Source organism: Coregonus clupeaformis, chromosome 1 (assembly GCF_020615455.1).
Source record: "Coregonus clupeaformis isolate EN_2021a chromosome 1, ASM2061545v1, whole genome shotgun sequence".
Taxonomy (NCBI): Eukaryota; Metazoa; Chordata; class Actinopteri; order Salmoniformes; family Salmonidae; genus Coregonus; species Coregonus clupeaformis.
In genome coordinates this window covers 43543728-43559472 of record NC_059192.1, presented here as the reverse complement: position 1 = coordinate 43559472, position 15745 = coordinate 43543728, and the positions used below count along the sequence as shown (strand labels likewise).

At 41.4% G+C, this 15745-nt stretch overlaps 1 protein-coding gene across 2 annotated transcripts in view; it reads left to right on the top strand.

The window, feature by feature from the left end:
* LOC121569152 (E3 ubiquitin-protein ligase MARCHF5-like) overlaps positions 1 to 15745 on the top strand; it is a 63076-nt gene that overhangs the window by 16826 nt on the left and 30505 nt on the right. The window lies entirely within an intron of this gene.

The window sequence follows — 15745 nt, the reverse complement described above, 5'->3', positions numbered from 1 at the left end:
CCACTTAGTGTTTGTTGCCAAAAAGCTCAATCTTAGTCTCATCTGACCAAAGCACACGATCCCAGTTGAAGTCCCAGTGCCGCTTAGCAAACTCCAGACGTTTACGTTTGTGAGTGTTAGTGAGAAAAGGCTTTTTCCTTGCATGCCTCCCAAACAGCTGGTTGCCATGTAGAGAGCGTCTGATGGTTGTTTTGGAGACTTTGTGACCCCAAGATGCCACTCTTTGATGCAATTCTGTGACAGTGAGCTTAGGACTTTTTTTTACTTCTCTTACCATCCTCCTCACTGTGCGTTGTGGCAAGATAAACTTGGGACCTCTTCCAGCCTTGTTTGTCACTGTTCCAGTTGTTTTAAACTTCTTAATGATTCCTCTGACTGTAGATACGGGCAAGTTAAGGCGAGTGGCTATTTTCTTGTAGCCATTGCCTGACTTATGAAGGTCGACACAAAACTGCCTTACTTGAATGGTGTGTTCTCTTGTCTTTGCCATGTTGACAAATGGGTAAGAGAATTAGGCCTCTGTGTCACGTCATATTTATACCCCAGGGAAACAGGAAGTCATGAATTACTAATTAAAAGTTCCTAGATACCCTGACCAACTTTAGCAACTACAGAAAAATATATCCTTTAAAAAAATCAATTAAAATTTTCAGCGGAATTGTTAGGGGTGCCAATAATTGTGGGACACATGATTTCAAGTTTTTTTTTTTCTAAATGTGTGATTATTTTTTTTACCACCAAAGTAATGTACTTAAATAAAAGGTTGGATTTTTCTCTTTTTTTGCATTTGGGTTATATGTTGTTTAAAAAAAAAAGGAGAATTTTTGGAAGTCCTCGACCACATCTTAAACAGGGGTACCAATAATAGTGGAGGGCACTGTATTTTAGAATAAGGCTGTAATGTAACAATGTGGAAAAGGTCAAGGGGTCTGAATACTTTCCGAATGCACTCTATGTAGGCTGTTTTTACATATAGACAATGGCAATAGAAGTTACTTTTATTATTTTCATTTAGATATCATTTTGATTAACCACATGACATTGATTTTGAGATATGAAGACTTTATTATAAATGAAATAAAACTGTTCCACGAAAATGTGCATATGAAGATCATAACTGGCACGCAGATTAGTAGAAATGGTACAATAACTTGGCACTCCAAATGGAAAAGGCTGCTGACCGCTGGTGTAGCCTATTACCGGCAACTTTACGAGCGTAATGGCAGAATCTGCAAAGACCAGCGGCAGCGAGAGGAGGAGGGTCGGGAAAAGGTTTTTCTTCTGGTTAGGCTATATAATCTCTGGCTCCCTCTTCAGTCATTTGTGTCTTCCTTTTTAATCACAGTGCTTAAAGCATCAGACAAGCTCAGTAGCCTACATATAGTTGATTTGTCTATATGGAAAAATACATGTTTAAAAATGTTGACCAATTGATTGGTCGAAAGAACAGACGATTCTTGGTCGACCAAGATTTATTTTTGTCTGGGACAGCCCTAGTAACAATACACGAGGGTCATGGAGTATGAGCTTGATTGAGTAGAGGTAGGTTACACAATGTTATGGAGTAGGTTAGTAGTAGAAGAAAAGTGTTTGTTAGATTGGAGTAGGCCCAACTAAGGATTTGTTGGGAGTTGAAATAGGCCTAGGCTAGATATTACTTGTTTGTTGTGGAGTAGAGGCAGCCCAGTCTTGTTTGTTCTGTAGTACAGGCAGACTTTGTCTATCTGTTATGGAGTGGAGGCACTAAGGCTCAGACATGCAGAAGCCCCCAGGCCTTAACCTTCATTGAAGACCTTTGTGGGCCAAGATCCGATCACCTGCCTTAGCGCTGCGGAACCTCCAGTTTTCCCACAGTCCCGTGATTGCCGCTGAGTGAAAGGAGCCTTTGTGGAGTGGCTCAGGCCCTTCTTAAAAAACAAAGCCTGACTTGTGAGACGATGAGGAAAACTAGCTGTACCGTTGCCCTCATCTTTGTACCAGACAGTGAATCACTACATCGTGCACAATCAAGTGTGCCTTTTTCACACCCTTTTTACCCTATTTCCAGAAATGATGCAGAAAAATTGTTGTAGGTTAACTTAAATCATGGGAGTTGTTGCTGCATTCTTGCTCTTTTCCAGAGCCAGGTATTTTTCCTGCTGATTGGACTCGTATACAAACACAATTGTCCAATAGTGCTTAGGTTGCTGTGCCACAGTAGCAACATTCTTTCAGCCCTGTCAAGGAGTGTTGGGCTTGGAGCGCATTGAAAATCGACCAACTAAGGTTTATTATTACACATAAAAAAGGATGTTGAATAAATGTCCTGCCTGCCCTTTCCATGTAAAAGGAACCATGAGCACCAACGTGAAGTTCATAGGAGCATGTCAAATGAAAGCTAAGCATCTATATTACTGAGAAATTAAGGCATATATACATTTTTCAACCATTTTCCATCTTAAAAATGTTGAATAAGCAAAGGCTTTGATTTCTGGTCAAACAGATGGAAAAGGGGTCTTAGACAACATCTACAAGAATAAGTCTTACAAGGTAGTTGTGACGCGTACTGAGTATGCGAAGAGGCAGGACGCAGGAATTAACAAGATCAAGGTTTACTTAACAATGAGCAAGCGAGATAGAGTAAACGACACAAAGCTTAACAATCACACACAACATCATCCAGAACATTCCAGGGCTAAATAGGGGTGGTGATGAGATGAGTTGCAGGTGCGCTGGAGGTGATTAGGGTGCGTTGGGTTTCCATTCCGGTGTTGCCGAGGTGGTGCGCTCAGACCGGTGGCACAGTAGACCAGCGAATCAGAGCGTCGGAGGGGAGCAACGGGAGGAGACGTGACAGTATTAGAAATAAGTCAAAACACAATAATGTTGAAGTAGACTCCTGCCAACTAATATCAACACTTATATTTAGTTTTGAATAAATAATTTGCCTTCTGTAAGAAACATTGCCTTGTGTTTTGCAATTTCATTACCAAAAACCCACATATCTTTAAGACATTTTTATTTTCTCTTCCTCATGAGGAGGGAGAATAGGCCTAATGAAAGTTCACAGAAATAACAAGTAAAGGTAGACCTACCAATTAGTTTGTGTTTTTACTGATATCAAGTTTGTTGATGAATTAAGTGATTAAAACTCCTAATTCTGTTACCAAATCAGTAACGGAATTACTGCAATTCAATTGGTTACAATGGGAAATCATAGTAGTTACAAACCACAGTTGGGTCACCTGCTACTGTCCTCCCTTCCACTGGCATACTGTTATGTTCAATTCATAACTTATTTTTCATCTTTCTGTCGTCTGGTGGATAAAGTCTTGTTTGGGGTAGAGCTCATTAGAAAAATAGCCAGTGTGTAGAATAATACCCAAATATGCAAAGGAGGATATTGTGTATTTCTACCTTTTTGTACCTATTCAGGATACATCACCATGAAGAGAGTGATATTCATATCCATAATTATGCATTTTTGTATCGTACAGATCAGGGACCCATGATGTAATTCCGTTACTGTAATTCTGTTACCGGATGTAAATCCACTTCACTTTACATTTTTACATTTTAGTCATTTAGCAGACGCTCTTATCCAGAGCGACTTACAGTTAGTGAGGGCATACATTTAAAAAAAAATACAACAAAAAAACAATTATACTGGCCCCCCGTGGGAATCGAACCCACAACCCTGGCGTTGCAAGCGCCATGCTCTACCAACTGAGCTACACGGGACTCCACTTACTGTAGTTCAGTAATCAAAATATATTTTTTCAAAGTCAAGGTGTCATGTCATAGCAGACACCCCATTCTTTCTGCAGAGATCTTTGAATCTTAATTCAGAGCAGATATTTACGTTTTTGGAAAACGTGGTCACATAAACTGAGAGAAATTTTACAGAAATTCTGTTACCAAATTTTGCATCTGCAGTAAATGTGTTTTTGTAAAATGTTCTGTGAAAATGCTTAAAATAAGTAATTGTGCATATATATGTATGGTTTGTCAAACTAGAAAATCAAGAGTTTTTGTTTGGTAACATTTTGAAGTGAAAAAGTATCCGTATAATTCCGTTACCGTGGAATTGCACCCAGAAGTATTCAAGAATTAGCCTAGATGGAGAGCTCAATATGAAAACATTTGAAGCCTCTTATTTTCAGCTTGCCCATTCAACATGTAGGACTAAATAGCTATTATGTAGCGTAGTAGGTCACCTTGCTCCAGTGAAGCCATAGTTTTAGTCATGACCATGGAAACAGATGGGCCAGTAGCCCAGTACAGTATTGAAAACATAGCAGTTTGGAAACAACTTGTAGTGGCAAAGCTTGATATAGGCCTGTCATGTGTGGAGAACTTAAAGGACAACTCTGCCACTTTTAACATTTGGGTTGTTATTATGAAGTATTTAGTGATGTCCTACACAGTTTTAGTGTAATTTTATGATTTCATGTCTATTGACTGTTTAGTGATGAGCAAAACCGAAAATTGCTTCTCTGTGACGTTTTCAAGTAGGATACCTGAGATGACTGATAAAATACATTATGGATAGTCATTATCAACGATCTATATAACCAATCTGTAGTTTTCTGATCATATTGGAACTCCCTGCTATATGTTGCTCTGGTTGTCGTTGTCTAGTAACATCTGTAAATATTTTAAATACACGCTCAAAAACCTATAGAATGATATTTATATTCAGCTTACTCAAATATTTTTTTGTTGTTCAAGGCTCAAACTCCCAGGATTCCATTTGGCAAAATCACTCTCACCATCACCGAACGAAGTTGCAGCTCCGGCAGCCACTGTTCCCTTTCCAAATAGCCTATATATTTTGTATTGAATTATTTGTAGACTTCATATTTTTTATTAGTTCCAATAGGCCTCCAGTGTTGTTGGATGGTTGCTTGGACAGTCGCTGAGGCTGTATTTATCTGTTATTGTTGAATAACAGATAGCAAGTTTAGCTACTTAGCTAGCTAGCATTGTTAACGTTAGCACCAAAGATGCAGGCTGAGAGACTAGGATTCCGTAATGATTTGCCTGTAAATGTCATAATAAATGTTGTGTTCTTCTAACAGGCAGCAGGTAGCCTAGCAGTTAAGAGCATTGGGTTGCTGGTTCGAATCCCCGAGCTGACAAGGTGAAAAATCTGTCTGTGCCCTTGAGCAAGGCATTATAATATATTTACAACTCCAAATGTATGTCAAATGGATTCATAGCTTATGACCTAAGCAATATATTTAGACTAAGATTTGTCTGGGCTTGAGAGCAAGCTAGCTAAGCTAACAGCAGGCTAACTAGGTGGAGCATTGCATCGTGGGAGACTAAATAATGTATATGAGGGAAATACAGAAGCTTCAAAATGACAAAAACTAGGAAACGTGCAGTATGACCGACAAAAACGATAAAACATTGAAATGTGTATCAAATCTTAGTTGTGCATATATACTAACATCATAATAACTGGTAAAAAAAAAAGTGGCACGATTGTCCTTTTAAGATAGGTCCTGTTTAAAATACACAATATCGATTGACCTCTGAGTACAGTATAGTATACTGAACAAAAATATAAACGCAACATGTAAAGTGTTGGTCCCATGTTTCATGAGCTGAAATTAAAGACCCCAGAAATGTTTATATCCCTGTTAGTGAGCATTTCTCCTTTGCCAAGATAATCCATACACCTGACGGGTGTGGCATATCAAGAAGCTGATTAAACAGCATGATCATTACACAGATGCACCTTGTGCTGGGGACAATAAAAGGCCACTAAAATGTGCAGTTTTGTCACAGAACACAATGCCACAGATGTCTCAAGTTTTGAGGGAGCATGCAATTGGCATGCTGACTGCAGGAATGTCCACCCGAGCTGTTGCCAGAGAATTGAATGTCCATTTCGCTACCATAAGCCGCCTCCAACGTCGTTTTAGAGAATTTGGCAGTACGTCCAACCGGCCTCACAACTGCAGACCAAGTGTAACCACGCCAGCCCAGGACCTCCACATCCGGCTTCTTCACCTGCGGGATCATCTGAGACCAGCCACATGGACAGCTGATGAAACTGTGGGATTACACAACCAAATAATTTCTGCACTAACTGTCAGAAACCATCTCAGGGAAGCTCATCTGCATGCTCGTCGTCCTCACCAGGGTCTTGACCTGACTGCAGTTCGCCGTCGTAACCGACTTCAGTGGACAAACGCTCACCTTCGATGGTCACTGGCACGCTGGAGAAGTCTGCTCTTCACGGATGAATCCTGGTTTCAACTGTACCGGGCAGAGGCCGTTGTGTGGGCGAGCGGTTTGCTGATATCAACATTGTGAACAGAGTGCCCCATGGTGCCGGTGGGGTTATGGTATGGGCAGGCATAAGCTACGGACAACGAACACAATTGCATTTTATCGATGACAATTTCAATGCACAGAGGCCCATTGTCGTGCAATTCATCCGCCGCCATCACCTCATGTTTCAGGATGATAATGCATGGCCCCATGTTGCAAGGATTTGTATAGAATTCCTGGAAGCTGAAAATGTCCCAGTTCTTCCATGGCCTGCATACTCACCAGACATGTCACCCATTGAGCATGTTTGGGATGCTCTGGATCAATGTGTACGACAGAGTGTTCCAGTTCCCACCAATATCCAGCAACTTCACACAGCCATTGAAGAGGCGTGGGACAACGTTCCACAGGCCACAATCAACAGCCTGATCAACTGTATGGGAAGGAGATGTGTCGCGCTGAACGAGGCAAATAGTGGTCACACCAGATACTGATGGGTTTTCTGATCCACTCCCCTACCTTTTTTTGCAAGGTATCTGTGAGCAACATATACATATCTGTATTCCCATTCGTGTGAAATCTATAGATTAGGGCCTAATTTATTTATTTCAATTGACTGATTTCCTTATCTGAACTGTAACTCAGTAAAATTGTTGAAATTGTTGCATGTTGCGTTTATTTTTGTTCAGTCTATATTAGCCTAAGTAGAACACCCCTGATAAATATGCTATTAGTTTGTCGTTAATCTCTAAGCCAACCTACTTGCCTAGCTTGTAAAAAAATATTTTAACAAATCTATTGACATGACAGGAATTGTTCATTAGCTTAAAGGGATACTTCGGGATTTTGGGAATGTATCTACTTCCCCGGAGTCAGATGAACTCCTGGATACCATTTTTATGTTTCTGCACCCAGTATGTAGGAAGTTAGAGGTAGTTTTGCAAGCCAATGCTAACTAGCATTAGCACAATGCCTGGATGTCTATGGTAACAACTAGCATGCTGTTACCATAGACGTACAGGCATTGTGCTAACTCTAGTTAGCAATTGCGCTAATGCTAGTTAGCAACTTCCTTCAAACTGCATGCAGAAACTTAAAAATGGTATTCACGAGTTCATCTGATTCTGGGGAAGTATTTAAAGGGCTTCAATGCCAAAATCCCGAAGTATCCCTTTCATTTTGTTGTGTCATGACTCTGCATGTCTGTCATTCCAAGACTGATGCCATGTTTAACCTACAATTTTGACAAGTGTGGTCTAATTCAAACCAGTCTCTTGTTTCAAGCCTTTGTTGGTTATTGGTTGGCAGACTAGACTCAAGCTTTTTGTGAGCCAGAGGTTAGGGTTTCTTGGAGAGGATAGCGTTTCGCAAGTTGTATTGCGGCCTGTCATGTGGACGGGCAAGGTTACGGGTACAGGAGCCGATGAATCTGGGAGAGTGCCCACGTTCGTCTTTGTTCCCTCTGCCGTGCTCCTGTGGAGATGTCTGTCCACTGTTCCAATCAGCGTCCCGTCCTTCTGTTTCATCCCTCTCGCTCGCTCTGCTGCCTCTCAGCTCCGGTTTTACCGATCTCTTTCCTCTGGGCCTTTGTTCTCCTCGGCCGGGCTCACAGTCACAATGATATGCTCATGTAGTCAGAAGCTAGGTATACACTGAGTGTACAAAACATTAGGAACACCTTCCTCATATTGAGTTGCACCCCCATTTTCCCTCGGAACAGCCTAAATTCATCAGGGCATGGACTCTACAAGGTGTCGAAAGCATTCCACAGGGATGCTGGCCCATGTTGACTCCAATGCTTCCCACAGTTGTGTCAAGTTGGCTGGATGTCCTTTGGGTGGTGGACCATTCTTGATACACACGAGAAACTGTTGAGCATGAAAATTCCAGCAGCGTTGCAGTTCTTGACACCAACCAGTGCGCCGTTCAAAGGCACTTAAATATTTTGTCTTGCCCATTCACCATCTGAATGGCACACATACACAATCCATGTCTCAAGGCTTAAATATCCTTCTTTAAGCTGTCTCCTCCCCTTCATCTACACTGATTGATGTGGATTTAACAGGTGACATCAATAAGGGATAATAGCTTTCACCTGGATTCACCTGGTCAGTCTGTCGTGGAAAGAGCACGTGTTCCTAATGTTTTGTACACTTAGTGTATTTTATAACCTACAAATGGCTGCTCTGTGACTGCATGCTCTGTGGATCTAGACAAGGAAATATCCTTTCTGGTGTGGACCATTTTCCGACCTCACCTAATTTTGTAGTAGGAACCCAGGTAGCCTTCTTGGCTCAAAGCCAAATGGGCATTTGACCCATCATATCCACCGTAGCTAACTGTAGTGTAACCGTAGTCACAGGTAATGCAAGAGGACATATAGTGTAGCAGGTTGTGGACATCCCAGCAGGGTATAGGTTCACATTGAGGAGACAAGAGGACAGAGTCATAGTGGAAGGATGGATGAGGTTAATATGAGGAGAGTGGAGGGTTAAGGTTTCTATCAGAGACTCAGTTTTGCCACATGGCCCCTGCTTGTCCACAGGCCCACGTTACCTGAGCACCCCGACCCCTAGGTTCCAGTGAGCTCTCCCACAGCCTCATGTTTTATTCACTCCTGTAGGATGGAAAATCAACCAGTTATACCTAGCTACCTGAGCACACAGCTGAGCCAGGGGCCCGACGGTGGCCCTTCAGGGAGGGCCCCTATCCTGCCCCCCTGCGGCCCCTGTAACAGAGCACACCCTGGGCTGGAGGGTGATGACAGAGATGGCCAGAGATTTGTCATCCATTATTCAGGCCTGGGAGCGGGCAGGTTTAATTATACATGGTGGTATTATGGGATTCGGTTCAGCCATGTTGGACCCATCCCGCCCCCACACACAGCCGGCTGGGGATGATGAAACCGCAGCTCAACGTGGGTGGAGCAGGCTGAGGAAGCACAAGCATACTAAGAAAACAAAACAAAGTGACTAGCTATTGATTCTTACCTTGAAGTAGTCCTAGGCATTTTTTCAGTTTTTTTGTGCTGTGTATGAAGTTGGTATAATGGCTGTCTTTTTCTGTCAAGGACAGTGTGTAGCTGGAGAATGATGAATTTATCTTAAGTGGACACTAGTCCTGTCCTAGGTATTCTTTAGTACTGGACAACAACTGACCATGAAAATCACTGCAGATCATCTCCTCTATTCATTGAAAAGACTTCTGCTTCATCATAAATGCTGGACGTGATCTGGGCCATTTCCTGCTTCCAAGGGAAAGCGAAAGAGCCTTGGAGCCCATTCTCAGCGTACCTGTTGTTGTTTTGATAAGGACAGGAAGTAGGCTAGCTAGGCCTAGATAGGCCTTTTTTGGTCAAATAAGCCGTCTTTTTTCCTATTCTTAGACAGGGTCTAGTATGTTCTCAGACTTGGCAAGTGTTTGAGAAGACTCGGTATCAAACTGTAGCATAGTTTTATGACAGGTCAGGAATGTAGGATAGGCTAGTCTTTGGAACAGTGTTGATGTAGGTTAATTTCACCATAAAATAAAACCATAAAGAGAAAAGACTAAAGATATTAGGCTCCTTTCTTTTATGATAATGTGATTACATCATTGTTATACTGTATGTTGGCCTGTAGGGATTGGGTATAGGTATGCCATATTAGGATTGGGTATAGGTATGCCATATTACAATGAACTATATCCAAAACTCAACCGTGTATCACCAGAAAAAAACATCTCCAGGCATCATCTCCGGTCTCTTCTTAATGGATTTATGTCATTATTTTATGGGAGGTGGAGATTAATCATCATTTCATTCACCCATTGAAATGCCAACTGTTCAAGGTTCAGTGTAATTATGGAAACAAGCATGTAAATGTCATATGGACAGATTTGAAATCGTTCTCAACACTCCTCTTACTATCGAATCACCTAGCAACAGGGACATGGTGATTGAACATGAACAAGAGCTAACCATCAATGGAACTGCAGTTAGTGACTTGGTTTTAGTCATAGGTCTCCTGCTGTTTTTCATTAACTTCATTGTTTGGCATGAATTAGGCGTACCTTTTTTTTTTGTACACATTTTTACCTGACATTCAGTACCTTTGGCTTAGTTGCCGGCTTTTGACAAAAAAATTATAAATGGAACGACGACAAATAAAACTGTTGCCGGCCAAAATGACCGGGAGAAAAAACATCCCATTGCCAAATAATGCATTTTATTCATTGATGGAAATACCAGTCGATGGAAATACATTTGACCGTCATGCTTATCGGGCTGTAGGTTAATTTGCATAATATGGTAGAATTAACTTGCCGTGTGTATTTTCGTTAGTCATGTAGCCTATCTTTTTTTATCCAACACAACTATCACGCGTACAGTAACAGAGCCTATTTTGAGCGGGATTTCTCCTGCAGCTCCTCAGCTAGTTGCTGCTGAAGTAAAACCTGCTTTTATACGCCCATTCATTGCCCAACAATTCTAAATGCAAACGCGTGTTAAAAACTGTTTTGGTGCATGATTAAAAAGAGCTAGGCCTATTTGTATTTCTCAACTGGTAGCCTAATTGAAGTGCACCTCCCATTCAAGTGCAGGTAACAGGCTATCAGTGCGTCACCACCACTTTACAATGTGAGCTGGAGGCTGTATGCATTTTGAAAACATCGGCCTATTTAATTGTTTGAAACCTGGATGTTCTACTTCATATTATGAGGCATGTCTTACCTTGCTTCAAAGTTGCCTATAGGCAAATCCGACAATGGAAACATGGAGGCAATTCTTTTATATAGACTTCATATGCGGCGCGTGAGTTTCAAGTTTGGGGACGCTTACAATTTATCCTACCATTTCTACCGATCTGCATGTCAGTTATGATTTTCATATGCACATTTTCGTCGAACAGTTTCATTACAATAATAACTTTTTTGTTTCTCAAAATCATTGTCACATGGTTAATCCTACAAATCTGAATTAAAATGATAAAAACATTTTATTAATGCAAGAGCACCAGCCTCTGCCATATGGACACATTGATATACCGTGATCCATTGGTGGCTAAATAAATTAGCACAAATAACTCATAGCCTATAGGTCAATGCAGCAGTAGGCCTATAACTTCTATTGTCAACTAAGTCAAAATACATAAAGCCGACATAAAAACAGTAGAAAATATGATAATAATGATAGGTTCTTTCAATTGCATTTATCTCTCTACTCAGCCTGTCTGCCTCCCTTTTGAGATGTCTTGAGCTTCTCTTTTGATCAATTCCTTATTACATATGTTTACTAGGCCTATTGGTGACATACAGTACCAGTCAAAAGTTTGGAAACACCTACTCATTCAAGGGTTTTTCTTTATTTTTACTATTTTCTACATTGTAGAATAATAGTGAAGACATCAACTATGAAATAACACATATGGAATCATATAGTAACCAAAAAAGTGTTCTTCAACAAATTCTTCAAAGTAGCCACCATTTGCCTTGATGACAGTTTTGCACACTCTTGCCATTCTCTTAACCAGCTTCATGAGGAATGCTTTTCCAACAGTCTTGAAGGATTTCCCACATATGCTGAGCACTTGTTGGCTGCTTTTCTTTCACTCTGCGGTCCAACTCATCCCAAAACATCTCAATTGGGTTGAGGTCGGGTGATTGTGGAGGCCAGGTCATCTAATTAAGCACTCCATCACTCTCCTTCTTGGTCAAATAGCCCTTACACAGCCTGGAGGTGTGTTTTGGGTCATTGTCCTGTTGAAAAACAAATGATAGTCCCACTAATCCCACTAACCCACTAAATTAGAAAAAATATATATATATAAAAATGGTTGTCCCACTGGCTATCATAAGGTGAATCTACCAATTTGTAAGTCGCTCTGGATAAGAGCGTCTGCTAAATGACGTAAATGTAATCGCAAACCAGATGGGATGGTGTATCGCTGCAGAATGCTGTGGTAGCCATGCTGGTTAAGTGTGCCTTGAATTCAAAATAAATCACAGACAGTTTCACCAGCAAAGCACCATCACACCTCCTCCTCCGTGCTTCACGGTGGGAACCACACATGCAGAGATCATCTGTTCACCTACTCTGCGTCTCACAAAGAGGAACCAAAAATCAGACCGAAGGACATATTTCCACCGGTCTAATGTCCATTGCTCGTGTTTCTTGGCCCAAGGAAGTCTCATCTTCTTATTGGTGTCCTTTAGGAGTGGTTTCTTTGCAGCAATTCAACCATGAAGGCTCGATTCACGCAGTCTCCTCTGAACAGTTCATGTTGAGATGTGTCTGTTACTTGAACTCTGTGAAGCATTTATTTGGGCTGCAATTTCTGAGGCTGGTAACTCTGATGAACTTATCCTCTGCAGCAGAGGTGACTCTAGGTATTCCTTTCCTGTGGTGGTCCTCATGAGAGCCAGTTTCATTATAGCGCATTCCAGGTGACTACCTCATGAAGCTGGTTGAGAGAATGCCAAGAGTGTGCAAAGCTGTCATCAAGGCAAAGGGTGGCTACTTTGAAGAATCTAAAATATATTTTGATTTGTTTAACACTGTTTTGGTTACTACATGATTCTATATGTGTTATTTCATAGTTTTGATGTCTTCACTATTATTCTACAATGTAGAAAATAGTACAAATAAAGAAAAACCCTTGAATGAGTAGGTGTGTCCAAACTTTTGACTGGTACTGTATGTAATGGTGAATTGCTAAAAAATGTAATATCAAAGGGCCAACAATTCACACAATGAAACAATGAATGCGCAAGAATTGGCGGGAGACAGCTGAGCCATTCTGGAGAGACTTGCCTATATCTTCGCCACACACCCCTCCCCTTCTTGTTTCAACATTTTAAATTATACTCAATACACATTATCTTTTCACTGACATCCACAACCCAATAATCAGCTAGGCCTATTGCCACGCGCGCTGCCCAAATGGCTGGCTTCCCAAATAGGCATAGGCCTACAGCTTGTGATTTGAAACAATCCACAGCAATGTTTTAAAATAAGCTAATGATCCTCGACTCCTCTGTGGCTAAGTCATGCTTTCTGCTATATAGACAGGAGTACAGAACATTAGCAACCCATCCTAGTTGTTGCATCTTGAGATTCCCCCTCTTTCCAAGTTTCTAATGGAGATTTCCATCTCTGTCACATATTTTAATCTCGGTCAAGGCTCTAATCGCTGCCAAAGGTCTTTCAACAAAGTACTGAGTAAAAGGTCTGAATATTTATGTATATACGTTTTTATTTATTTATACATTTGCAAAAAAATCAAAACAATTTTTTTGGCTTTGTCATTATGGGGTATTGTGTGTAAATTGATGACGGGAAAAAAATAATTTGATCCATTTTAAAATAAGGCTGTAAAGTAACAATGTGGAAAAAGTCAAGGGTTCTGAATACATTCTGAATGCACTGTAGGACCTATGGAACCACTCTCATCAGGTGTGCTATTTAGAATGGAGTTTTCCCGCAAATTACATTCTGGCAAATGTTTGAAAAGGATGTTTTATTGGCTGCTTAATTACTTACATGAGTTTCATGTTCTGTTCAGATGAATTACCATAATCTAAATGTGATTTCTGTCATTCTTAAGACCATGGGTGGACGCCCTAATGGGTTACGCACACAATGCATATGGGTCCGGTAAACTTCTCAAATGGCCGGGAAATTAAAACCTTCCCGGTCACGTTGACCGGCACCACATTTTCAGAAACCCTGCTTTGGCTGAATAGGCCTAGACCTGATTATGACGTCCTTGTAGATTGCCGAGCATCAGTGGGAATAGTAGCATGGCTTTGGATTGGTCTGCATTATTCAGACCAAACTACTCTCTCCTATGCAACTGATTTAATGATATAACGGCAAGATAATTTACTGTTTCTTGACTTATGCCGACAAGGTCAAGGTATTTGGATATTTAATGTCTCCTCAGATGTTTCACTGAGACTGATGTTGTTTTAATTCCTCGTCGACGCTCGTTGCTGTAACCCAAACCAATTATTCATGTGGTAAAGTACATCGCCCATGCAGGGAGCATGATTAACTTGAGTTTATTCAGTGTAAAATGCTTACAGGTCAAGTGTTTAGCTGAATGGCTTCATTCCCAGGATAGGGGCTCAAGTTTACTCTTTTTGAGCCCCCTGGTAAGTACAGGGTTGGACCATGACTCCCTATGCAAAGGGAGTGTCATGAGGAGGGTCTTTGTGTGGAAGGAGAGAAGAAGAAGTGAGGATGGGATCAATTAAATCCAATTGTATTTGTCATGTGCCGAAAACAACAGGTGTAGACCTAACAGTGAAATGCTTACTTACAAGCCCTTAACCAACATTATATGCAGGGGATACCGGTACCGAGTCAATGTGCGGGGGCACCGGTTAGTCGAGGTAATTGAGGTAATATGTACATGTAGGTAGAGTTATTAAAGTGACTATGCATAGATAATAAACAGAGAGTAGCAGCAGCGTAAAAGAGGGGTTGGGTGGGGGGGTGCACATTGTCTGGGTAGCCATTTGATTAGATGTTCAGGAGTCTTATGGCTTGGGGTAGAAGCTGTTTAGAAGCCTCTTGGACCTAGAATTTTTAGGGCCTTCCTCTGACACCGCCTGGTATAGAGATCCTGGATGGCAGGAAGCTTGGCCCCAGTGATGTACTGGGCCGTACGCACTACCCTCTGTAGTGCCTTGCGGTCGGAGGCCGAGTAGTTGCCATACCAGGCAGTGATGCAACCAGTCAGGATGCTCTCGATGGTGCAGCTGTAGAACCTTTTGAAGATCTGAGTTTTGGATGAGGCTCATAGGTTGATCAATGCCCTGTTATGGCCTAATACCTGGCTGGGCTGAGAGCAAGGAGTAAGGGGGGCTGGGCCTATTCAATTATGGATTGGCTCCGGATCAGAACACAACATCTGTCTGAATGTCACGGAGAGGGAGGGAGATGATGATGCTCAGACTCCTTGCTCTGGCTCCACCCTCTCTGCTACTGCTGACAAGAACACAGGTGTTTAGAGTATTGCTCTACATAGTAAGGCAGAAGACCTCTGGCATATATGTGGAATGTCGTACAAAGGCACACACAATGTATCGCGCATGGAGCTAAACTAGTATAAACTAGTAGATATAGAAGACAGACTAGTTTGTTATCCAATCTCTATACACATCAACCAGGCTTATCTCAGTGCTACTATTGATCACATTCGTCCTTCCTGCATTGATCAAATAATCATTATGGCCATTGTTTTCCATTAGTATTTGACTGTGGCATGTTTGAGAAGGACTTGCAGGTAGACTCTTGCCTGTGCATATGGTCCTAGACATTCTGAAGCTGTGTCCAGATGGCAGGAAATTGTAGGCCTATTGATTTAGTAGGCTGCCTACCCCTTGACACTGCTACACAGCTTTTCAGATACTTTTCCTCACTTGGCAGATTCTTTGTGTTATTGATCTTGATTGAGTTGTGCACAGTCACTGTATTCCAGGACACATCTATTTAGTC